Source organism: Plecotus auritus (genome assembly GCF_963455305.1).
Source record: "Plecotus auritus genome assembly, chromosome: 9".
NCBI lineage: Eukaryota > Metazoa > Chordata > Mammalia > Chiroptera > Vespertilionidae > Plecotus > Plecotus auritus.
This window is the reverse complement of record NC_137783.1, coordinates 114919036-114946222: the sequence shown is the minus strand read 5'-3', so window position 1 is coordinate 114946222 and position 27187 is coordinate 114919036. Positions and strand designations below refer to the sequence as shown.

At 40.9% G+C, this 27187-nt stretch overlaps 1 pseudogene across 1 annotated transcript; it reads left to right on the top strand.

Annotated features, from left to right (window-relative positions):
- Positions 1–371: 371 nt before the first annotated feature.
- LOC308233687 (small ribosomal subunit protein eS6-like) lies at positions 372–17025 on the top strand (annotated as a pseudogene). Its single transcript has 2 exons — positions 372–386; positions 16286–17025. The product of its transcript is annotated as a small ribosomal subunit protein eS6-like (transcript).
- The last annotated feature ends 10162 nt before the right edge of the window (positions 17026–27187 follow it).

Genomic DNA, 27187 nt, shown 5'->3' with positions numbered 1-27187 from the left:
CGAGGCCCCTGTGTGCAGTTATGGTCCTCAGGGCATACACCTACCAAAGTTTTCATCATACTAGATCACCAATGTCTGTCTACTTGACTAATATCCTTCACTCAACTGAGCTCCTGAAGCCAGAAACTGGGACTCATTCTTCTGGATGCCTATTTCTACCAAAGGACCCAATTCAAAATAGCTGCTCAATAGGAGCTTATTAAATGATGAAGAGAAAGCCACATGTTTGTCTTTGACATACTGAGCTCTCAGGCTGAGCTTTTACAAAACAATAAACACGGTGCTGTGTGCAGGGACAGTGTTAAGCTACACTGCTGAGTAGTCCAAGGCTGAAGAAATGGGCTTCCTCTCCAGGGACTTAAGTGCTGGTAATGACTGTCAAGGATGTAAGCAAGTATCTAATTAATATCCCACACATTTCATATTCCTGTTTTCTGAAAACTTTCTCACAAACCCACAGGCAGAAAATACCTATACATTTTCCAAGATTTAGCCAAAAGCTAAAATGATGTATCTTATGTGAAACAATCACTGAATTCCCCAAGCAAAGCTAGGCATTTCTCCAGTGGCCCAATTTCACACTGTCCTTTATTTTGGCAAAGGCACAATTACATTGTTTAGCAACCTTCACTAGATAGTGAACTTCTTGAGGTGAGACGACATATCCAGTTCACTCTTGTGGCACCCAGTAGAGAACATGGGACAAAATAGGCTTCTGAAAATACCTATTGACTGAATCAATGCATTGAACAAAGTTCTCAGCCTAGCTTGGTATTTAAAGCTCACTAACTCCTCCCTTCCCCAGTTTCCTCTTACTTCATCTGAAAAGGAACTTCCTGCAGTGCTGATTTCCCATTGTTCACTACTGGATAACGTCTGTACCCCGAAGGCTTTCCTCTCTGTGCCCTAAAATACATGGGCATTTTCTAATTCATATCTCTGTCTCTGGGACATGAATTTGGTAGTTACACTTGGGATTCTCTAATAATAGAAGTGGTCTGTGTGCCTATATTTTGAGGAAAGGAGTTTAAACTCTTCTGGTATTTTGCATTATGTTCACAATATGAAAATAGTATTTTCCATTCTTAAAACTCAAATAGTTTACATTGCACACACACACACAAACTTCTGTTAAAATTGATGCTCTAGGAGGTGAGCCTCGCTTACACTGTGACTTCACAGATACCTTGGCAGACCACCATGTAGTCCAGCATAGGAAGCACAGTATTAAAGCTTTTCTGCTGTTCACTTCAAGGCAAAAAAAAAAAAAAAAAAATACAAAAGCTATTTCTAGGGATGTCACAGAAAACTTAATGTTATTATCCTGACATAATTTCTAATTGCTTTTTTTTTTAATTGTCACAGAAACGTTACCACAGTCATCTTTTTATGCAGAGGATAAAAGAAATAAAATAGTTCACTTTTGTATGTGCTGAGTTTAAGATGCTTGGGAGCATCTGGAGTTTGCAAAAGAGTTCTTTACTGCGAGAACAGATTTGGGAGTTGTCAGCAATTAAAGCTAAGGAAATTAATGGAGTGACTCAGAGTGTATATGTGGAGGGGAAGGAGGCTGACATCAGACAGGATACAGAATCTATGAAGAAGTCTGAGAAATTGCCTTTTAAGAGGAAAGAGAACCTGCAAAATTCATCACAGTACCTAGTGCTGTGTCTTCCTTGTGCATAGAAGGCACTCAAAAATAATCACATACATTCAGCAAGTATATTCCTCCATTCAAAGCACTGTGCTAGTATAGAAAATACAGGGATGACTTTTCAAGGGCCCAAAGGCCAATTGGAGGGACAGATAATAAACAAAGAAATACAGCACAGTAGACAGGTAGTAAGAAAGTGATGCACACAAGGCTTACTGGAGTATCAATAAAGGAAGAGGTCAATGAAGAACTTCGGAGGAAACGGCTGAATCTTGAAGAAAATAGGTATTCATAGGGCATGGGGGAGAGAAGTCAGCTGTGAGGGCATTCTAGGCAGCAAGAGCTGCAGGTATAAGTGCACTGAATTATGAAGCAGTATGTAGTGATTGAAAAATTCCAAGGAAGTAATTTGGTACATCTGGGATTTAGTATTTGAGGAAGAAGTGGAGGAAATGAAGCAGGAAAGCCAAGGAAGATCAGGTTACAAAGGGCCACGTAAGACATGATAAAGTGCTTCAGGGGAAGCCACTGAAGGATTTTTAAGTGGAGAGAAAAGGCATCAGATTTACATTTCAGAAAGATCATTCTTGCATCAGACTGGAAGATGGGATAGACAGACTAAACGCAAAGAAACCAAATAGGAGCCTATTTTAGGAATTCAAGGGGAGTAGACTGAAGACTAGACTAAGCCACAGGCAAGGGAGGTAGAAGCTGACAGAGACATTAGATCAGACCTTGTGTGGGATTACATGAGGTAGAGGAAGAAGTTGAGTTCCATTCACAGAGAATCTTTCTACTAACAGAATAACAAAGGAAAAGCAGATCTGAGATTGCCATGATGAACTCTGTTGAAAACATACTAATCCCCTTAAGGAGCTATCATGTGGACAAAGGATATATATAACAGTTGTGTGAGCTCAGAGGCTATATGTAAACTAGCAATATAGATGTGAATGTCACACATACACATACATGAGAATGGAAGCAATTGGACTAGATGAGATTTCCAACAAAAAATACAGAGTAAAAAATTTTTAAAAAGGCTTATGATCCAGCAAACATGCAAAGACCAGAGAGAGAAAGAGAAGCCCTCTGAGGATGGTAAAAGGACAACTAGAACACTGGTGTCTCAAAGTCCAGAGGAAGAGGATGTCAAAACATCTATTTGTGTAGATTGTGAATTCTTGAGGGCAGACACTAGATAATTTTTGTATTGTCAGACCCTAATGTTGGCCAGCCTCTGGAGTGGTGCTTTAATGAGTATCTGTGGCCACTGGACTTGGGAATTAGGGTGTTCACTGTTGACCTCTGATAGAGCAGTCTCTTGAGAGGGGAAATAAACAACCATAAAGACAATTGAAGAAGTTAGGTGACAATGAAAAGAGAAGAGACAGGGCAGAGAGCACCTTGAGAGGAAGACACTTAAAACATGAATTTTGAAAACTAATGTATTTGTTTTTGTCATGGTCTGAATGTTTGTGTCTTCCCCGCCCCGCAAATTCATATGTTGAAATCCTAATGCTTGGGAGGGGCAGGTGCGGGGTTGGGGGGGGCGGTTAATGGGGTTGGGAGGAGACATCTATAATACTTTCAACAATAAAGATACATTTTTTAAAAAATTCTAATGCTTGACATGAGGGTGTTAAGAGGTGGGGCCTTTGGGTGGAGTCCTCATGAACAATTATTAGTGTCCTTATAAGAGAAACCCCTCAGAGATCCCTTACTCCATCTACCACTTAGGGACACTACAAGAAGACACAGCTATGAACCAGAAAGATGGCCCTTACCAGAACTCAACCATCCTGGCATCTTGGTCTTGGACATCCCAGCCTTCAGAGCAATTAAAAATAAAATTTTGTTGTTTCTAAGCTGTCTATGGTATTTTATTAGAGTAGTGTGAGCAGACTATGGCCATTTTATAATGAGTACTTCTGCCAGTCCTTAGACATTATAGGTTAAAGGAAAAATTCAAAATCATACATCAAGGGCAAAAGGTGGAGGGAAGAGAGCTTTCTTATTCCCCATTTTGGCATCCATGGCTTCTCCATCTTTATGTGAAGCCCTTCTCTTTTGAGACTTGACATTGGTTGTACCACCTCTTTCTGATGGTGTTGGCCTTAACTACTAAGGCCTAGACCACCTGCTGGCACAACTCAGAAGTAAGTTGGCAAGATTGCAGTTCTAACCTGTCTGCCTTTGGGGAGAAAACAGCCTAGAGCTAGTCACATAATGAACCATTAAATTCAATCGCAACAAGCAGAATATCATTACTTCAAAATACAACTGAGAAGTCAATGTGGAGCTAGCAAAGATAGAAACAAGTACTGAAAGATCAAAGGCCTCTCTGGAGGAATCTTACAAATACTGAGAACCAGCTACCCCCTTTTTTATAACACACTGGGTAATTCATGCTGGTCTGATTGGAGGTGGATGTGGGAAGAAACAGCTTCTGGTTACTCATTTAGTGAAGTCTTAGGCCCAGAGTCTTATTCATCATCCTAAGACCTGCTACCATCCCATTTGCTCACTTACCCTATCCAAGTGCATGCCCCCTTCAAGACTCTGGCTCCATAGTTCTTTATTGTTCTCTCCTCCTGGAAACCATCCATGCAGCTCACTCTCTTTAACAGGCCATTGACCCTTTCATGACCAACTCTACTTTACCCCTGAATTTTTACCTTCCAGAATCTCATTCTATAAACCCACCTTCTTGCCTCTGGCTCTCTCATGCCCCTGTGTACATATTACACTTTCAACCTCTTGCAACTCCAGGCCTTTTAATTCCCTCTTGTCTCCCTGTGTGTACCAGGCCTTTCTTCCTTTCAACCCAGCCTGAACGTTATGATCCAACATTTCATCCATTCTCAGGGCAGCCCCTATTCAACCCCATGCCTTTCTCTCCCACCCACTTACTAATTATCTGATTTCTCTACTCCTGTGCCCTCATCAATGAGAGCTCTGAGAAACAAAAAATATCACAAAACATTGGAATTGGAATCAACAGAGCTGGACACTGAGCACAACTCTGTAAGCCTGACTTGCTCAATCCTGTCATCTCTTTGACCCCTACAAACTTTTCCACTTAAAGTCTTTGGATTTTTATCTCTTACTATCAGCACTTAACCTCACTTCCTACTTCTCAAAAAAGGGAGGGAAAAGTGGCTGTGACATATTCTTCTTAATTTTATACCCTTCTGACCTTTATCTGCATCCAGAAACTAGGCAATTAGTTGGACATCTACTTAATGAAGACATGACACCAATGATCAAGCTACTAAAGGTCAATTCAGCAAAATTTCCAAATTTATCAACTTTTAAAACATTTGCTTTTGAACATCAAAATCCAATTTGGTGAAATTACCAATTTACCAAAAATGTGTTTCTATCAATATTTATAGAAATTGTGTTGCATGAAAAGTTTCATAGCTTTGTGAAACTTTTTTTCATAGCTCTTCTTTTTTCAGTTTTCAATTACTTTCAGCTTGACTTAATTAGTTCTACCAATGTCTTTTTAGGATATCTGTTGTGTACCAGATTTCAATAAAACTCTGTTAAATGTCACGTTTGTGTGGAATATTCATTTCAGACAAGAATTCAGGTGCCTACAACAAACAGATAATACCCATTTGGTCTAGCTGATAAATCTATGAATTAAAAACAACACTTTCTAACTCATTCTATGAGGCCAATCTTACTCTGATACTACTAGTAAAAACCAAATAAACAAACAAACAAATAAATAAATAAATATCACAGGCAAAGAAAATAGAGATCAATGTACTCTATGCAAAATTCCTCAACAAAATACAAGCAAACTGTATCCAACAACAGAAGAATTATTATACTGTGACCAAATGAATTTATCCCAGCTTGGTTTATCATTCTAAAAACCAGTAGATTTTTTTAATTTAATAAATCTTTATTGTTCAGATTATTACAATTGTTTCTCCTTTTTCCCCCCACAGCTCCCCTCCACCCAGTTCCCACCCCATCCTCTGCCCTTACCTCTCTCCCATTGTCCTTATCCATAGGTGTACGATTTTTGTCCAGTCTCTTCCCATACCCCCACACCCCTTTCCCCCTGAGAATTATCAATCCACTCCCATTCTATTCCCCTGATTCTATTATATTCACCAGTTTATTCTTTTCATCAGATTTTTAATTCACTTGATTTTTAGATTCACTTGTTGATAGGTATTTATTTGTTGTTCACAATTTTTATCTTTACTTTTTTCTTCTTCTTCCTCTTCTTAAAGAATACCTTTCAGCATTTCATATAATACTGGTTTGGTGGTGATGAACTCCTTTAGCTTTTTCTTATCTGTGAAGCTCTTTATCTGACCTTCAATTCTAAATGATAGCTTTGCTGGGTAGAGTAATCTTGGTTGTAGGTTCTTGCTATTCATCACTTTGAATATTTCTTGCCATTCCCGTCTGGCCTGCATAGTTTCTGTTGAGAAAGCAGCTGACAATCGTATGGGTGCTCCCTTGTAGGTAATTAACTGTTTTTCTCTTGCTGCTTTTAATATTCTCTCTTTGTCTTTTGCTCTTGGCATTTTAATTATGATGTGTCTTGGTGTGGTCCTCTTTGGATTCCTTTTGTTTGGGCTTCTGTGCGCTTCGTGGACTTGTAAGTCTATTTCTTTAACCAGATGGGTGAAGTTTTCGGTCATTATTTCTTCAAATAGGTTTTCAGTATCTTGCTCTCTCTCTTCTTCTGGCACCCCCATAATTCTGATGTTGGTACACTTGAAGTTGTCCCAGAGGCTTCTTATACTATCTTCAACTTTTTGGATTCTTTTTTCTTTTTGCTTTCCCAGTTGAGTGTTTTTTGCTTCTTTGTATTTCAAATCTTTGACTTGATTCTTGCGTTCCTCTCGTCTGTTGTTGGGTCTCTGTATAATATTTTTTATTTCAGTCAGTGTATGTTTAATTTCTAGTTGGTCCTTTTTCATATCCTCAAGGGTCTCGTTAAATTTATTGGCCTTTTCTAGGAAATTCTTGAAAAACCTTATAACCGTGGTTTTGAACTCTATATCCAGTCATTTGTTTTCCTCCATTTCTTTCATTTGTGATCTGTTTCTTTGTCTCCGCATTTTTGCTGCTTCCCTGAGTTGGTAGGGTGGCTTTGTGTGCTAGGTGTCCTATATGGCCCAGTGGGTCAGCCTCCCCAGTTACCTGAGGTGGACACTTTTGGTGCACCACTTTGTGGACTGTGTGTACAGCCTTGTTGTAGTTAAGTCTTGATTGTTGTTGGTGTCACTGGGAGGAATTGACCTCCAGGCCAATTGGCTGTGAGGACCTGCTGTATCTATAATGGAAGAACTGCTGTGCTGGAGACATGCTTATGGGGCAGGACTTGCTTCAGTGGGGCTTTGGTGCTCACTGAGTCTGCCTCTTGAATGTGTCACTTATGCATGTGAGGAGTTGAAATCTGGTGTCGTCTCACACTGACAACTAGATACACTAGCTTCTGGATCTCCAATGGGGTGCAGGTCAGCTACTGTCTGAGGCCACCCAGCAGGAGCTACAGTGAGAACTACAGTTTTCTCCTCTTTGCTTGGGGTTTGGAGGTTTTGGAGCTGTCTGACCAGAGCTGCAGTTTGTTAGGTTAAGCTGCAATAGGGCAGGCCATTTATATGCAAAAGCCGCTGTGTGGAGCTTGGGTGGGTTTGTAGATTGTGCGGGGTGGGGTCTCAGGGAGTCACTAGGCTAGGGCGTGGCAAACAGCGATGGCTGCCAGTCAGCCGTCTCTGCATTTCCACTTTTCCAAGTCCCCACATCCCGTGCCCCCGCACAGTAAACAATGATTGCTGCACACACCTCTACAAGAAAGCCACCCTCACTTTCCGACCTGATGGCAGACAGTCCAGCTTCTCCCCATAGGAGTTTGGGTCCCCAGCATCTCCCCAGAAACTGGAGTTCAGAGTAATCAGGAGCTTGTCTCCCTTCGGGTTGAAAAAGCAGTGCACCCAGTCGCCTGCCGCCAGCCTGATTCGCGCGTCTCCGTACCTCAGCTTTTCAGCGCTTGTGCACGTCTCATTGCTCTTTTCTCTTTCCTTCTAGTTATAGAACTTCCACTCAGCCAGCTTTCCCGTGGTTCTGGGTGATAGACATTTTGTCTTTTAGTTGTAGTTTTGAAGTTGTTGTACAAGGCAGCAGTTTAGGTGTTTACCTGTGCCGCCATCTTGGTTTCTCCTAAAAAACAGTAGATTTACATCATAATACATCATACCATATCAATAGAGTAAAAAACAAGAGTATAATTATCTCAGTAGACACACAAAAGTAATTTGACAAAATCTGACACCTTTTCATCATAAAAACACTTAATAAACTAGGAATAATGAGAATTTCTGAACATAATAAAAGGCATGTATTATAAAGCCCACAGCTAGGATGATACTTAATATTAAAAGACTGTGTTCTTTCTCTCTAAAATCAGGAACAGGAACAGGATGTCCATTCTTGCTACTTCGTTCAACATTGTATTTGAGGTTCCATCAGGGCAATTAGACAAGAAAAAGAAAGAAAAGACAGTTGTATTGGACAGGAGAAAGTAAAACTGTCTCTATTCATAGATGACATGATTTTGTGTATTGAAAATCTAAAAGAATCCACCAAAAAACTATTAAAACTAAAAAGGATTTCAGCAAGGTTATAGGACACAAGATCAATATCCAAAATTAATTTTATACAAAAACCAATCGCATTTATACACACTAGCAAAGAAAATTCAAAAAGGAAATGAACAAAATTCCATTTACAATAGCAAAAAGCATAAAATGCATAGGAATAAATTGAACAAAAACTGCCGATTTTATATGCTGAAAACTACTCAACATTATTGAGAGAAATATTTAGATGCCTAAATGTAAAAATATCACATGTTCAAGGATTGGAAAACTTAGTATTGTTAAGATGGAAGTGTTCCCCAAAGTGTCTTACAAATTAAACATTATGTATTAAAATAATGGCTGCCTTTTTTTTTTCTTCAAAAATTACCAAACCAAAAACTAAAATTCATATGGAAATTACAGGGATCCAGAATTGCCAAAATAATCTTTAAAAAATGAGAACAAAGTTGGAAAACTCATACTTCCCAAATTTAAATCTTCTACAAAGTAATCAAGATTGTGTGGTATTGTCATAAATAAGGATAGACATATAGAACAATAGAATATTATTGAGAGTTCAGAACTAAACCGTAATGTTTATGGTCAATTGATTTTTTTTACAATATGCAAAAAAGTTAAATGGAGAAATACCAGTCTTTTCAACAAATGATATGAGGACTAGATATCCACATGTAAAAGAATAGGATTGGACCTCTACCTCATATCACATACAAAAATTAAGTAAAATGTATCATAGTTCTAAATGTAAGAACTAAAATTATGAAACTCTCTAAAGAAAACATAGCAGTAAATCTTGACCTTGAATTAGAAAATGGTTTCTTAAAGATGATGCTAAAAGCACAAGCAACGAAAGAAATACTAGATAGTTAGACTTCATCAAAATGAAAAACTTTCATGATTCAAGCGCATCATCAAGAAAATTAAAAAGACAATCCATAGAATGGGAGAAAAGCAGTTATTTACCTACAAGAAAAAGCTCCCATAAGGCTGTCAGCTGATTTCTCAACAAAAACTTTGAAAGCCCGAACGAACTGGCAAGAAAAGCAAGGAGCTACAACCAAGACTGCTCTACCCAGCAAAGCTATCATAAAATCAAAGGACAGCCCTGGCCAGTTTGGATCAGTGGATAGAGAGTTGGCCTGAGGACTGAGGGTCCCAGGTTTAATTCTGGTCAAGGGCACCATACCTCAGTTGCAGGCTTGATCCCCAGACCTGGATGGGGCGCATGCGGGAGGCAACCAATCAATGTGTCTCTCTCACATTGATGTTTTTCTCTGTCTCTCCTCCTCCCTTCTACTCTCTCTAAAAATCAGTGGGAAAATATCCTCAGGTGAGGATTAACAAAAAATTAAAAATGAAATAATCAAAGGACAGATAACGCACTTTCTAGACATAAAAAAGGTAAAGAAGTTCATCACCACTAAACCAGTATTACAAAAAATGCTAAAGGGTCTTCTTAATAAGAATTTTTAAAAGGTCAAAAATATGAATAGTAAAATGGCAATAAATACATATCTACCAACAATTACATTGAATGCAAATGGATTAAATGATCTAATCAAAAGACATACATTAACTGAACAGATAACAAAACTAGACCATTATATGCTGTCTACACCCAGCCGATGTGGCTCAGTGGCTGAGCATTGACCTATAAATCAGGAGATCATAGTTCTATTCCCAGTCAGGGTACATGCCAGGTTGTGGGTTCAATTCCCAGAAGGGGGGTGCAGGAGGCAGCTGATCAATGATTCTTTCTCTTCATTGGTGTTTCTATCTCTCCCTCTCCCTTCCTCTCTGAAATCAACTAAAAAAAAATATATGGTCTAAAGACAACCACTTCAGATTGAAAGACACACACAGACTGAAAGTAAATAGATGAAAAATGTATTCATGAAAATGGAAACAAACAAAAAGCAATACCTATATCAGACGAAATAGAGTTTAAAACAAAGGCTATAACAAGAGACAAAGAAGGACCCAGTGACTCCAGGTCTGAGTATTTATCAGAAGAAACCGAAAACACTAAATAAAAAAGGCATATACATCCATATGTTTATTGCAGCATCCTATATAATAAAAGAGTAATATGCAAATTAACCATCACTCTGCTACACCCACAAGCCACGCCCACCAGCCAATCAGGAGCAAATATGCAAATAAACCCAACCAAGATGGCTACGGCCACAGAGAGCAGGAGGGAGGCTTGGGTTTCCCTGGCGATGGAGGAAGCCAAGCTTTCCACCTGCCCTGGCTGGCCTAGGCCTCCACTCAAGGCTACAAAGTTTCAATGATAGAAGATACATAAACCCAAACAGAAATGGAGACAGCCACGGAGCTGGAAAGAGCAGGAGGCTAGGGTTGCCCCCAGTGATGGAGGAAGCCAAGCTTTCCACACACCCTGGCTGGCCCAGGCCTCCTCTTAAGGCTACAAAGTTTCAATTATAGAAGATACATAAATCCCCCCAAAAAAGGCTGCCACCACGGAGCAAGCAGAAGGCTTGGCTCCACTCCAGGCTACAAAGTTTCAATTGTAGAAGATAAATAAACCCCAGATACCAGGGCCTCCGCTTGGGTCACCAGGGGGCGTGGCTGGCCTGCAAACCACCACAGACCCCTCACCCAGGCCACCTCACTCCCCAAGGGAACCCCCACCCTGATCCGGAACATCCTTCAGGGCAAACAAGCTGTCCCCCACCTGTGCACCAGGCCTCTATCCTATCTAATAAAAGAGTAATATGCAGATTGACCATCACTCCAACACACCAGATGGCTGCCCCCATTGGTCAAAGATCCTGCCCCCATGTGAACACAAGATGGCCATCACAAGATGGCCAGCAAGGGAGGGCAGTTGGGAGGGACCAGGCCTGCAAGGGAGGGCAGTTGGGGGCGATCAAGCCTGCAGGGGAGGGCAGTTAGGGGTGACCAAGCTGGCAGAGGAGGGAAGTTGGGGGCGACCAGGCCTACAGGGAAAGGCAGTTGGGAGGGACCCAGGCCTGCAGGGGAGAGCAGTTGGGGGGGACCAGGCCTGCAGGGAAGGGCAGTTAGGGGTGACCAGGCCTGCAGGGGAGGGCAGTTAGGGGCAAACTGGCTGGCAGGGGAGCAGTTAGGCATGAATCAGGCTGGCAGGGGAGTGGTTAGGGGGTGATCAGGCTGGCAGGCAGGAGCTGTTAGGGGCAATCAGGAAGGCAGGCAGGCAAGCAGTTGGGAGCCAGCAGTCCTGGATTGTGAGAGGGATCCCAGATTGGAGAGGGTGCAGGCTGGGCTGAGGGACACCCCCCTCCCCTGCACGAATTTCATGCACCGGGCCTCTAGTTATTTATAATAGCCAAGATATGGAATCAACCTAAGTGTCCATCAATAGATAAATGGATAAAGAACAGGTGCATATACACAATAGAATATGACTCTGCCATGAAAAAGAATGAAATCTTGCCATCTGCAACAACATGAATGGACTTAGAGGGCATTATGCTGAGTGAAATAACTCAGAAAAATACAAATTCCAATTTATTTCAATTGTGTGGAATCTCAAAAACCAGATAAATGAACAAGCCAGCCGTGGGCAAACTACGGCCCGCGGGTCGGATCCGGCCCGTTCGGCTGTTCTGTCCGGCCTGAGGAGCCGAAAGAGCAGAGGGTTCTCTTGCTCTCCCCTCCGCTCCTTCACCAGCAGCAGTGTTAACATGGCAATGTCGGGAAACACGGCCGAAGCTCCTTCTACTGAGTGGGCGGATTTATATCCGCCCATTCAGTAGAAGGAACAACCTCTCAATCTTCCAGAGGCTCCTTGTAATGCCCGCGGACGAGTCTCCCGACATCACCCTGGGAATGCGTAGACACCTTATCGTGGTGATGTAGGGAGACACGCCCCTGGAGAGCACAGTATCAGAGCACAGTTTGAAATGAATAAAACTATCGAAATTTAAAAAAAAAAGACCGTACCCTTTTATGTAATGATGTTTACTTTGAATTTATATTAGTTCACACAAACACTCCATCCATGCTTTTGTTCCGGCCCTCCGGTCCAGTTTAAGAACCTATTGTGGCCCTCGAGTCAAAAAGTTTGCCCACCCCTGGAACAAGTAGAACAGACACAGACCCACACATACAGAGAACATTTTGCTGGTTGCCAGAGGGAAGAGAGATTAGGGGGAATGAGTTTTTTTTAAAAAAAAGGTAAAGGGATTTAGAACTACAAATTGGTAGTTACACAATAATCACAGAAATAAAACTACAGCATAGGGAATATAGTCAATAAGATGGTAATAACTCGATATGGTATCAAATGGATACTAGATTTATCCAGGTGATCATGTTATAAGTTATATAAATGTCTAATCATGGGGGTTTAATGCCTGAAACTAATTTAATATTGTACATAAACTGTTAACTTAAACATAAATAAACAAACACTAATGTTAGTAAGGATGTGAAGAAATTGGAGCCTTCATACACTCGTGGTGGCAATGTAAATTGGTGCAGCTGCTGTAGAAAAGTTTGGCAACATCTCCCAAAATATTTTCTCAAAAAGTTAAACATATAGCTACACTATATACCATACTAGCAATTCCACTCCTAAGCATATACTAGTACTCAAGAGAATGGAAAAAATATGCCCACACAGAAACTTATATACAAATATTCACAGCAGCATTATTCATAATAGCCAAAAAATGGAAAAAATTCAAGTGTCCCATTAACTGATGAATGAGTAAACAAAACATGATATAGCCATATAATGGAATATTATCCATCATTAAAAAGAAATAAAGTACTGATATATGCTACAACATAGATGAATCTCAAAAGCATGCTAAGTGAAAAAAGCCAGACATAAAAGATCACATATAAAATGTTCAGAATAGGAAAATCCATGAAGACAGAAAGTAGGTTATTGGTTGCCAGGGACTGAGAAAAGGAGGGAATGGGGAGTAACTGCTACTAGGTGTGGAGTTTCTTTATGGGCAATGAAGATATTCTGAAATTTGATTGTGCTAATGGATATATAACTTTGTGAATGTACTAAAAACCACTCTAAATTCTCTATTTTAAAGGATGGACTTTATGTATGGATCTGCCATTTGACCCAGTGATCCCACTTCTAGGACTATGTCCTAAGAAACCCAAAACACCAATAAGAAAAAATGTATGCACTCCTATGTTCATAGCAGCAAAATTTACAATAGCTAAGATCTGGAAACAGCCCAAGTGTCCATCAGTAGATGAGTGGATAAAAAATCTGTAGTACATTTATACCATGGAATACTATGCAGCAGCAAAAAAAATATAATCTGTTACCCTTTGAGACAGCCTGGAGGGACCCGGAGAGTATCATCCTAAGTGAAATAAGTCAGTCAGAGGAAGACAAGTATCACATGATCTCACTCATATGTGGAATCTAATGAACAAAATAAACTGATAAACGGAGTGAATCCAGAGACATGGAAGCATGGAACAGAGTGTGGAATCTCGGAGGGAAGGTCGGGGAGGGGGGTGGGTGGGAGGTAATCAACCAAAGACCTTGTATACATATATGCATAACCCATGGATGCAGACAGTGGGGTGGTGAGGGCCTGGGATGGGGGGGCGGCGAGGTAGGGGCAGGCTGGAGGGGGGTGATGGGGGAAAAGGGGGGATATATTTTTAAATAAATCTTTATTGTTCAGATTGTTATAGTTGTTCCTCTTTTTTCCCCCCATAGCTCCCCTCCACCTAGTTCCCACCCCATCCCATGCCCTTACCCGCCCCCGCACTGTCCTCATCCATAGGTGTAAGATTTTTGTCCAATCTCTTCCCGCACCCCCCACACACCCTTCCCCCCAAGAATTGTCAGTCCACTCCCTTTATATGCCCCTGATTCTATTAAATTCACCAGTTTATTCTGTTCATCAGATTTTTTATTCACTTGATTTTTAGATTCACTTGTTCATAGATATGTATTTGTTGTCACTTTGTTGTTCATAATTTTTATCTTTACCTTTGTCTTCCTCTTCTTAGAGAATACCCTTCAGCATTTCATATAATACTGGTTTGGTGGTGATGAACTCCTTTAGCTTTTTCTTATCTGTGAAGCTCTTTATCTGACCTTCAATTCTAAATGATAGCTTTGCTAGGTAGAGTAATCTTGGTTGTAGGTTCTTGCTTTTCATCACTTTGAATATTTCTTGCCACTCCCTTCTGGCCTGCATAGTTTCTGTTGAGAAATCAGCTGACAGTTGTATGGGTACTCCCTTGTAGGTAACTAACTGTCTTTCTCTTGCTGCTTTTAATATTCTTTGTCTTTTGCCCTTAGCATTTTAATTATGATGTGTCTTGGTGTGGTCCTTTTTAGATTCCTCTTGTTTGGGGTTCTCTGTGCTTCCTGGGCTTTTTCTATTTCTTTCAAGAGCAAGAGAGCAAGTTTTCTGTCATTATTTCTTCAAATAGGTTTTCAATATCTTGCTCTCGCTCTTCTTCTGGCACCCCCATAATTCGAATGTTGGTACACTTGAAGTTGTCCTAGAGGCTCCTTACACTATCTTCATACTTTTGGGTTCTTTTTCATTTTGCTTTTCCAGTTGGATGTTTTTTGCTTCTTCATATTTCAAATCTTTGACTTGATTCTTGGGATCCTCTAGTCTGCTGTTGAATCTCTGTATATTATTTTTTATTTCAGCCAGTGTATGCTTAATTTCTGATTGGTCCTTTTTCATGTCCTTGAGGGTCTTACTAAATTTCTCGGAGGTTTCTAGAAGATTCTTGAGTAACCTTATAAGCGTGGTTTTGAACTCTATATCCAGTATTTTGCTTTCATCCATTTCTTTCATTTGTGACTTGTTTCTTTGTCTCCGCATTTTGGTTGCTTCCCTGTGTTTGTTTCTATGTACCGGGTAGCTGCTAAGTCTCCTTGAGTTGATAGAGTGGCCTTGTGTGGTTAGTGTCCTATAGGGCCCGGTGGCTCAGCCTCCCCAGTCACCTGAGGTGGACGTTCTTGGTACAACCTTTTGTGGGCTGTTTGCACAGTCTTGTTGTAGTTAACCCTTGATTGCTGTTGGTATCACTGGGAGGAATTGACCTCCAGGCCAATTGGCTGTGATGACCAGCTGTATCTACACTGGAAAAACTGCTGCACAAGAGACACCCTTATGGGGCAGGACTTGCTTCAGTGGGGCTTTGGTGCTCACTGAGTCTGCCCCTTGAGTGTGTCTCGTATGGATGTGAAGAGTTGTAATATGGTATGGTCTCACTCTGACCACTGGGTACACTGGCTCTTGGATCTCCAAGGAGGTGCAAGGTCAGCCACTGTCTGGGGCCGCCCAGCAGGAGCTATAGAGACATATGCAGATTCCTCCTCTTTGTATGGGGTTTGGAAGTGCCCAGACAAGGCCCAGCTGTGAAGCAAGGCTGCTACTGCCTTGGGCCTTCTTTTGGAAGCTCTGGGGCTCTCTGACCCAGCTACAGATTTATAGGTTTTAGGCTAAAGGACAGGACATTCATATGCAAAAGCTGATGTGCACAGCTTGGGTGGGGTGGGGTCTTTGGGAATCACCAGGGTGGAGCAAACAGCAATGGCTGCCAGTCAGCCCTGAACCGGAGAAGTCCCTGGTTCTCCGTCCCATGCCCCCGTGCAGGAACAATGATCGCTGCGAGCACCTCTGAGAGAAAGCCTCCCTCACATTCCTGTCCCAATGCCAGACAGTCCAGTTTCTCCCCGTATGTGTCTGGGTCCCCCAGAGTCTCACCCGGAACTGGAGTTCAGAGCAAGCAGGAGCTTGTATCTCTGTCCCGGTTAAAAGAGCAGAACATCCAGGTGCCAACACTTTCCGTGCCTCCACACCTCTTACCAGACTCAATGCGTTTTCTTCACCTCTCTAGTTGTGGAACTTCCACTCAGCCAGCTTTCCCGTGGATCTGGGTGGTAGTCGTTCTGCTGTTTAGTTGTGGTTTTGATGTGGTTGTGAGAGGCAGCAAGAATAGGTGATTACCTGCTCTTTTTCGTGGCACCTCGGAGGCTGTTGGCAGCTTCAGGATAAAGCTCAACATCTCTTTCCCAGCCACTGGCTGCCAGAAACTCATTGAAGTGGACAATGAACACAAACTTCGTTCCTTTTATGAGAAGTGTATGGCCACAGAAGTTGCTGCCGACGCTCTGGGTGAAGAATGGAAGGGTTATGTGGTTCAGATCAGTGGTGGGAACGACAAACAAGGTTTCCCCATGAAGCAGGGTGTCTTGACCCATGGCCGAGTCCACCTGCTGCTGAGTAAGGGGCACTCCTGTTACAGACGAGGAGGACTGGAGAGAGAAAACGCAAATCTGTTCGGGGTTGCATTGTGGATGCTAATCTCAGTGTTCTCAACTTGGTCATTGTAAAAAAAGGGGAGAAAGATATTCCTGGTCTCACTGATACCACTGTGCCTCGTCACCTGGGGCCCAAAAGAGCCAGCAGAATCCGCAAACTTTTCAATCTCTCTAAAGAAGATGATGTCCGAAAATATGTTGTGAGAAAGCCTCTAAACAAAGAAGAAACCTAGCACTAAACCACCCAAGATTCAGCGTCTTGTTACTCCGCGTGTCCTGCAGTACAAACGCAGGCGTATTGCTCTGAAAAAGCAACATACTAAGAAGAACAATGAAGAGGCCACAGAATATGCTAAACTTTTGGCTAAGAGAATGAAAGAGGCCAAAGAAAAACGCCAGGAGCACATTGCGAAGAGACGTAGACTGTCCTCTCTGAGAGCTTCTACCTCTAAGTCTGAGTCCAGTCAAAAATGAGATTTTGTAACTAACAAATAAAAAAGAGCAAATGTCAAAAAAAAAAAAAAAGAAAGAAAGAAAAAGAAAAAGAATAGGTGATTACCTATGCCGCCATCTTGGTTCTTGTCCAACCATAAAGATTTAAAAAAATATTTTTTTAAGAAAAAAAAAAAAGAATGGACTTTATGGTAGATAAATTGTATCTCAATAAAACTGTTATTTAAAGAAATAAAAATAAAATCAAAGTATCTATAGAAGTAGTAACAACTATATAATCAAGGATAAGAATAAGTTAACAGAGCTTATTTAAGAATAAGTAAACAGAATAAGTATTCTTCCAATTGTGATATGAATAGCACCAGTAGAAATTCTACAAATGTTTCTTAGATGTCACTATGGCGGAGATGTCACTATGGCGGGGGCCTATTTATCAGTCTTCATGACATCTAAGAACAATTATCTTGAATTAATGAATTTATAATAGAATTTATATAATTAATTCTATCATTTATTGTAGTATCTGTTAATAGCATATGCCAACCAGCATGGAAATAGAGTATGGCCATATTTCAGTCTCTATCTATACATCTATCACAATTACAAGTGCAAAAGAAATTATAAAGGCAAATTATTGGATTGAAAATGTTTTGGGAAAGAAAAATTCCCCTTTCCAATGGTTGTTTATAAAATTTTTGACATTTGAGTCATTGCACAACACTGTGGAGCAAAATACACAAGAAATTCTCATTCCCAAAAGTCATAGATTCAAAGCAAGGAAAAACTTAGAATACACTGAACTTTGGCCAACCATGGCAAAATAACTTCACTGAAACAGCTGCAAATAAATTAAAACTAAGCTAAACTAAACTTAGTCAACTGATACTTTGTAGAAATCTTCACAAGTAGCTAAAATCCACCCAACCATGCAAATTGTTGTAAACTTTACACATAATTAAAAGAAACAAAATTTTGGTAAATTGAGAGAATTGGTAAATTTCAGCAAATTGATCACTGTGAACTGAAATTCAGAGAATTGGCTTTCCTTACTTCCCATCCCAGATGATGGGAGTCCTTCATCTTCAAATGTAGCCCCTCCATCTGTTCTAGGTTCCATCCCCTTCTGCTTACTCTGGCTCTTGCCCTGTTGGAGACAATCTGGAGTGTCCTTTTTACTTTCCTAGATTCTCCACAGGGAACGGAAGTCCTTCAGAGCCTGGAAAACATACTAGCTCTTGGAAGATCCCAACTCAAATAGTGCTGGACTCTGGCCATTTCTTAATAGTCCTGCTCACTTTCTCCGGGGCTGGGCTGTACTGCAGAGCTCTAATGACTTGTGGCTTCTCATGAGCATTTGAAAGGGGGACTAAGGCTTGGAGCAGTCTGAAACCAGGCTCTGCTGCTTCCAGTGCTGCTTCCTGCAGTAAGAAGGAACAAATAAAACACAGAGCCAGAGAGAATTATCAGCCTCCCATCCTGTCATTCAGATCATTGTCACAAGGCAGCCGTTTGGGTCACCATTCCTTTCCCATTTGGTCCATCGTCACACTGCTCTGTCCTTCCTTACACCTAGTTAATTCACTCTTCCACTGCTTCCCTGTTTCAGCTCTTCCCATTGTGGACCCACCTCCCAGTCTTTTCTGTTCTGAAACCTGTTTTTCATGGTGAAAAAACCCTAAACCAGCCGTGGGCAAACTACGGCCCGCGGGCTGGATCCGGCCGGTTCGGCTGTTCTATCCGGCCCGCGGAGCCGAAAGAGCGGAGGGTTCTCTTGCTCTCCCCTCCGCTCCTTTACTTTGAATTTATATTAGTTCACACAAACACTTCATCCATGCTTTTGTTCCGGCCCTCCAGTCCAGTTTAAGAACCCATTGTGGCCCTCGAGTCAAAAAGTTTGCCCACCCCTGCCTAAAACTCTCAGCTTTTTTATATGCCTCCAAGCCTTCATTTCCCACTCTGCTGTCATAAAATGACCTCCCCTCTTTTTCATTAATTAATTCAGTGTAGCTGTGCCTACATCCTTTGTTCTCTCACCAGCATCCTCAACTCCATGGTCTCTTAGGCCAATGAGCCCACCAACCATTATTTCTCTCAACAGTGTCTCCTATTATTTAACACTTTCCCCAAGATCCCTAACATATCTCCTCCATCTGCCCCATTTTTTCACAAAGTTTCAACTCCTCCCCAGAGAGAATAAATCACCAGGTATGGAGGCATCAAATTCCTGCCCTGTCCACCTTCCCCCCGCATTGCCCTCATACCCTCCTCACACATACCTGCACTCTCACCCATCTTCCCTATCAGTCTTAAAGGAGGTAGTGCCTCTCTCCTGTTAAAGGCCAATTCCTTATAGTCATGGTAAAGTCTTCAGTCCCTCCTCTCTCCTCTGGGACCTTGCTCCACTAGCCATTGCTTGTCCATTACTTTCTTATCTACGGTGTTAAACCTGGTCCTGCTGCTTTCTTCCAAGCAACTCTCCCCTAATCCTTCCACTCCCCACTCCTCCATCCAAGCCGCTACCTATCTTCTCTATCTTTTCTTACTACACTCACTTGGTAGTGATCCTTCGGTTGTCACACTAGCATTCTTTCTTAATTCTGGAATAGCCCCTTCATGTCAGTCATTCACTTAACAAATATTGATTGAACGTTACCTATGAGCAGGCACTGCTTGTATGTGCTACATTGGTGAACAAAACAAGCTTACTGTTTAGAGAAGTACAAAGACATTTAATCAAATACTCACACACCAGAAACTTGCAACTGTGATAAGTGCCACAAAGGAGAAGTACTAGGCACCATGACAACCCATCACGTGGGGATTGACCTAGTCAGAGAGGTCAGGGAAGATGTCTTTGGTGGAGTGGTGCTTCAGCTGAGACCTGAAGGGTAAACGAGAGGCCACTTAAAAGAGGAAAGAACCAAAGCATGCCCTGGGGAAGAGGACAAGTTTATGTGATAGCATTTTTAAGAATCAGTGTGAATGGAAGCTGCCATCTTCTTAAATGGTCGTGCCCTCTGCTCCCAAGATTGATCTGGAAGGGCACAGGAGTCAGCCCAGGCCATCTGAAAGCTTTCCTCAGGATTTCTGGATGTGTTGGTATTGTTATAAGGCTTAGTTAACTATTTTTAAAACTAAGTACATATATAATATTAATTTTAAAATTAGTTAAAAACATCAGGAGGGCTTGGTTGGTGTGGCTCAATGGTTGAGCATTGACCTATGAACTAAGAGGTCACAGTTAGATTCTGGCTCAGGACACATGCCCAGATTGTGAGCTCGATCCCCATTAGGGGGCAAGCAGGAGGCAGCCGATCAATGAGTCTCTCTCATCATCCTCCCTCTCTCTCTCTCTCTCTCTCTCTCTCTCTCTCCCTCCCTCCCTCCCTCCGTCTCCCTTCCTCCCTGAAATCAATAAAAATATTTTTAAGAACCATCAGGAGGGAAAAGAGACAAGTCTTCCAAATAGAAGTATTCCAAGTAATATAACACATATTATGCTATGATATACATCATACGTTCCCCTTCCAGGAGCTGGAGCTTAGCCCTACACCAAACTTGGTGACTTACTTCCAAAGAACAGAATATGAAAAGAGAAAAATAAAATATGTAGCTTTACAGTGGACTTACCTGTCAGACACAACCTTAAACAAGTGATCAAAGTTAACATTACCAGTGATAATCCATGTTGATATAATATACCTCCTGATATGATGTGATGAGAAGGGCACTTCACCTCTGTGGCTCTCTTTCCTCCCAGTCTAAGGAACATTCTACAAATGCCTGGCCAGTGCTCTTCAAAACTATCAAGGTCATGAAAAAAAAAATAAGGAAAGGCAGAGAAACTGTCACAGACCAGAGGAGACTGATTAAACGTGATGACTAAATGCAATGTGGTATCCTAGATTGAATCCTGGGATAGAAAAAGGACATTGGTGAAAAAACGGAGAAATCAGAATAAAGTTTACCTAATAGTAATGTACCAAAGTTAACCTCTTATTTTTGAAAGATACATTATAATTATTTAAGATGTTATCATTAGAGGAAACTAGGTGAATGATATATGGGAACCCTCATATCATCTTTGCAAATTGTCTATAAATCTAAAATTACTCCAAAGTAAAAATTTAAAACATCAGCAGGAGAAAATGAAGCAAAATAAATTACAATAAAAACAGAAACCAGAGACACTTAGAAAGTCTTGACAGTATTTGAATTTCTGGTTCCATTTGACAGTCATCTCCCAGGTTTGATTATCTAGACCAACAAATGTACCCTTCTTTCTCAAATGAATTCAACTAGGTTTCTTTCACATGCAATAAGTTAGCACTCTTACACACTGTCACTACTGTTTTACTATCACTTTTCTCCTTATCTCACTGTGGCCTGGTTTCTTTCCCCTCTTCTCTTTCTTTTTTTGTTTTCTTAGCAAATTTCGCTTATACAATACAGTATTGTCAACTATAGTTACCAGGTTATACATTCGATCCTCAAACCTTATTCACCTTGAAAGTTGGACTTTTTTTTTTTTTTTTTTTTTTTTTTTTTTTTACCAATCTCTTTTCCTCCAACCCCTGCCCTTGGCAACTGCCATTCTATTTTCTGTTTCTATGAGTTTGACTTTTTTTTTTAAGTTTTCACATATAAGTGATACCATGCAGTATTTGTCTTTCTATACATATATATTATTGATTTTTTGCAGAGAGGAAGGGAGAGGGAGAGAGAGTTAGAAACATCGATGAGAGAGAAACATCGATCAGCTGCCTCCTGCACGCCCCCTACTGGGGATGTGCCCACAACCAAGGTACATGCCCTTGACTGGAATCGAACCCGGGACCCTTCAGTCCCCAGGCCAACGCTCTATCCACTGAGCCAAACCGGTTAGGGCAGTATTTGTCTTTCTCTATCTGGCTATTTCACTTAGCACAATGCACTCCAGATTCATCCATGCTGTCACAAATGGGAGGTTTTCTTATTTTTGAAGGGTGAATAATATTCATATATATCATATTTTCTGTATCTATTCATCTTTTGACAATTACAGGTTGTTACCATGTCTTGGCTTTTGTGAATAATGCTACAATGAGGGTGCAGATTATCTCTTCGAGATAGTGATTTCATTTCTTTCTTATATATACCCAAAGTGGGATTGCTGGATCATATGGTAGTTTTATTTTTAATTTCTTCAGGAATCTCCATACTGTTTTCCATAGTGGCTATACCAGTTTACATTTCCAACAACAATGTACAAGGGTTCACTGTTTCTCTACATCCTTGCCAACATCTTGTGCTTTTTAAAAATAATATATATCCTAATAAGTGTGAGGTGATAGCTCATTGTGGTTTTGATTTTTATTTTCCTGATAGTGATTTTGAATAACTTTTCATGTACCTGTTGGTCATTTGTGTATCTTCTTTGGAAAAATATGTATTCAAGTCCTGTTCCCATTTTTTTCATTGGGTTACTAGGTTGCTTTTTTGTTTTGTGTGTGTGTGTGTGTGTGTGTGTGTGTGTGTGTGTGTGTGTGTTTGCTATTGAATTGTATGAGTTCCTTGTATATTTTGAATATTAAACCCTTATCATATTTGTGATTTACAAACATTTATTCCCATTCTATAGGTTCTCTTTTCTTTTTTTTATTGTTTCCTTAGTTGTACAGAAACTCTTTCTTTGATATACTCGCTTTTGTTTAATTTTGCTTTTGTTTCCTTTGCTTTTGGTGTCAAATACAAAGTCATTGCCAAGACCAATGTCCAGGAGCTTACCCCTACACTGAAGTTCTTCCCATTTTACTTTCAGAACTTCCGTTCAAGTCTTTCGTCTATTTTGAGCTGATTTTTGTGTATGGTGTAAGATAGTGGTACAGTTTCAATCTTTTGCATGTGAATATCCAGTTTTCCCAACCCCATTTATTGAAGAAACTATCATTTCCTCTTTGTGTACTCTTAGCTCCTTTGCTAAAAGTTAATTCATATGCATGGGTTTATTTCTGGACTCTATGTTCTGTTTTATTGATCTATGTATCTGTTTTTATGCCATAACCATACTTTTTTTTATTACTATCCTATATAATAAAAGGCCAGGGACCATAAGCGTAATGACCGGAACGACTGCTTGACCAGTCACCATGAGGTGCATTGACCACCTCTCGGTCCCTCTCCCCCGCCAACCCACAAGTGGCAACTGGCAGGGCAGCAAGCGGAGGCAAGCTACTCATGCACTATTTCATGCGCTGGGCCTCTAGTAACTTTATAATATAGTCTGAAACCAGGAACTGTGATAACTCCAGCTTTGCTCTTCTCCTCCTCCTTTCTGTTGGTCCCTAAGATCATCAGCTATATCTTAATTCCAAAATCTAATGGAGATCTGTCTGACCTCATCTTACTGTGGTATTTTTTTACTCTGTTAGCAACTCTCATTCTAGTAGATATTTCTTTTGGTGGCTTCTATGGTAACATTTTGGACTCTACTATTTTCTTCAATTTTTACCTTGTTGGCTGTTTCTTCCCAATCTTCTTCAAGACTCTTCTTTTGATACCACCCCTTAAAGGCTGCTCATCTTCTCACTACATGTTCTCCATAGATGACCACATCCATTCTCAGAGCTCCACTTAACCACCTATAGACTGATGGCTCTAGAATAGCTATCCTCAGCTCAACTCTGTCTTCTCATTTCCAAATTTTATACTCAAACACCTACCAGACATCTTAATTTGGATATGTCATGTACATCTTAAACTCATCAAGTCTAAAAACAAATTCATTATCTTCTCTATCTCCTTGCAAACTTGCTCCTTCTTTGTTTCCCCAACCTCACGAGTAACATCGCTAAGGTATGACCCAGGAAGAAAGAGGACATCTTAGAGTCCTCCTATGCCACCACTCTTCACTTTAGTCAGCCACCAAGTATTGTCATTTTATCTATTACTCTCTCTTCTAATCCTACTATCACTAATTTAGTTTAGATCCTCATTATAAGTTGGGTAATTAAAACTGACTCCTACCTGAATCCCTTTGATTTTCAATATTGCAGCCAAAATGACATCAATATCACATAACCTGATCATTGTGCTTCCCTTGTTAAATAAAATTTTCAATGGTTCCTCAGAGCCTGGGCCCTTTGCATGACATACAATATCCTCCATTATTTGACCCTATTTAACATTTCTGCTTCCTCCTTTCACACTAGCCCATATGCCCTACACTCCAGGCAAGTCAACCTACGCAAGACTACCACCACTATCACCTACACACCAACCTCCATGGCCAGAAGCTACTTTCTTTCATGCCTTAGGTTTTGAACATGGTGCTGTTTATCCTGCCTGAATGTCCTTTATCCAACTCCTCCCTCTGCTATGCTTCTACTCATCCTTCAAGATCAAGTTCCAGTGTCATCTTTGTGACACCATTTGCTGATGTCCCACCCCTGGACTAGTTAGGAATCCCCTCTATGCCCACAATCCCAGTCTTTCCTCTATCATACACTTCCCAGTGCTAATTTGCAAATCTGTCTTCACAGTTTACTGAATTCCTCAGTCATATCTTAACTATGTATTTTAAGTATAAAGCTGGCACACAGTAGACACTTACATGTGTGTTCAATAAATGAATAAAGCAATAAAATACCTTTAGGTCAATTATCTATAATAATAAAAACATAATATGGAAATCGACTGAACGGCTGAACAGCGGAACGACCACTCGAACAACCTTCTGGACGACCTTCCAGATGAAGCCGGGGCTGCGAGGGCCGAGGTAGCCAGGGCTGCAAAGGCCTACTCTTGCATGAATTTTGTGCATCAGGCCTCTAGTATCTCAATAAAAGAAAAAAGAAAAACATTTAGTTTCTTCTATTTTAAAAACTCTCTGGCCCCCTAAATACCTGATCCCTTTCCCGACACAGATCTCTCTCCTACCCTGTAGTCAAGCCTCTTTAAAGAATGGTCTCTACTCTAAGTCTTCAGTTCCCTTCACCTCACTAGTTCCACCCCTACCACTCCACCTACCCCCATTGTCCACAAGGTCACCAGTGGCTGCCCTCTCACCAAACCCAATGGATATCTTCCAGCCCTTATCTCGTTGGCCTCCTCTGTGTCATTTGGTCCTGATAACCACTCCCTGCTTTATAGCCTCTATTAAAAATTTTTAAAAATATGTTTTTATTTATTTTAGAGAGTGAGGAAGGGAGAGGGATAGATAGATAGCTTCATGGCTTCTTTTTTAATTTTTTAAAAACATGTTTTTATTTATTTTAGAGAGAGAGAGGAAGGGAGAGGGTTAGATAGAAACATCAATCTGTTGCCTCCTGCACACTCCCTACTGGGGATTGAGCCCACAACCTGGGCATGTGCTCTGACCAGGAATCGAACTCATGACCTCTTGGTTCATGGGTCGATGCTCAACCACTGAGCCATACCTTCATGGCTTATTTTTTAAAATATATTTTTATTAATTTCAGAGAGGAATGGAGAGGGAAAGAGAGATAGAAACATCAATGATGAGAGAGAATCATTGATCGTCTGCCTCCTGTACATCCCACACTGGGGATCGAGTCCACAATCCGGGCTTGTGCCCCAACCGGGAATCAAACCAGGACCTCCCTGGTTCATAGGTCAATGCTCAACCCCTGAGCCATGCCAGCCGGGCGTCCATGGCTTCTTTTTTGGCCTTTCCCTTGGCTTCAGCGGCACCATGCAGCTCCCTTCCTTTCTTCTCCCTTTCTGGCCATTCCTTCTCACTTTCCTTGGAAGGCTGCTCCTCCTCTCCTCAACCTTTAAATGTTGGAGCTCCTCAGGTTTTAGACGTCCTTCTCTCTCCAATGTACTTTCTGTCCCTGGGCAACCTTATTCACTCTCTTAGCTTCACTTACCATTTGCCACATTTACCATATAAGGCTACCCCAACCTAAGGTGATTCCTCATTTTTCCAATCTGAAAATGTATACCTTTAAGAATGAGGATCAAAAGTTTACTTCTATTACTTGGTGGACTATTTCAGCCACCTTACACATTTTCCAGAATGGATGACCTTCCCTTCAGTTAACTGAAGAATGTGGGAGAGAGCACAGCACAATTTGAACCCACACATGATGCAGTCACTGGAAACTTTATCCCAAGTCACAAGTCCCATCTGCATCACACTAGGGCAGTGGTTTTTGGCATGAGTCCTGCAAGATTATACTCATGACCTCTAAAAACTACTTAATGTATTGCCTTTTTTAAAATAATTAATTATCAATATTTTTACTCATACAGAAAAGGGCATAAGTCACCAGTGTTCGGCTCAATGAATTGTCACCCATATAACATCACTCAGGTCAAGAAATAGAATATTTCTAGCATCCCAGAAGCCCCTCCTAGATACTACTGTATGGCTTTTTAAAGCAATCTTTTAAAAGTGTATATAGAAACATACAACACATGCAGTAGTGAGGTCATACTACCAGGAATAGTTACCAAAGCTGTGCTAAATTACTTTGACTATGGATTCTGTGGCACATGACCTATACAAGCATCTGAAATAGTATTGTTCAGGATATTTCAGGTTAATGGGTCTTGCCCAAACAGTAAAAATAGCATTTATTGTGCACTTACAATGTGCCAGGTTCATAGTTTACATATATTAAATCATTTAATCCTTAGCCCCACTTTATAGATGAGAAAACTGAAGCAGAGACAGGTTAAGTAACTTTTCAAAAGCCACACAGCTCGAAAATGGCAGAGTCTGGACCCAAGCCAGACAGTCTGGTTCCAGAGTCCACAAGCTTAGTCACCATACCATACTACCCTATCCAGTGGTTTGTTGTTCAAAATAAAAAGTAAATGAGAGCAAACCCTGTAATATAAGAGACTTTGTAAGAACTCAAATATAAGGTTACTCCCTCTTTCCTGAGGGTTGATTTTGGAAAAACAAAAAAGGAAAAACCTCACCCTATATTCAAGTTTATACGGTATTTGCAGATGACTTCCAAATATTTATGTCCATCTCAGACCGCTCTTCTAAGCTGCAGACCTACCTACCCAACAGGCACTTCAAAGTCAGCAGTCCAAATGGAAAGTCACCATCCTTCTGTATCATCTCCCTACAAGCTACTCCTCCTCCCTTTGTCTAGCACAGTCACTGTCACCACCATCCACCCAGTTGCCCAAGCCAGAAACCAA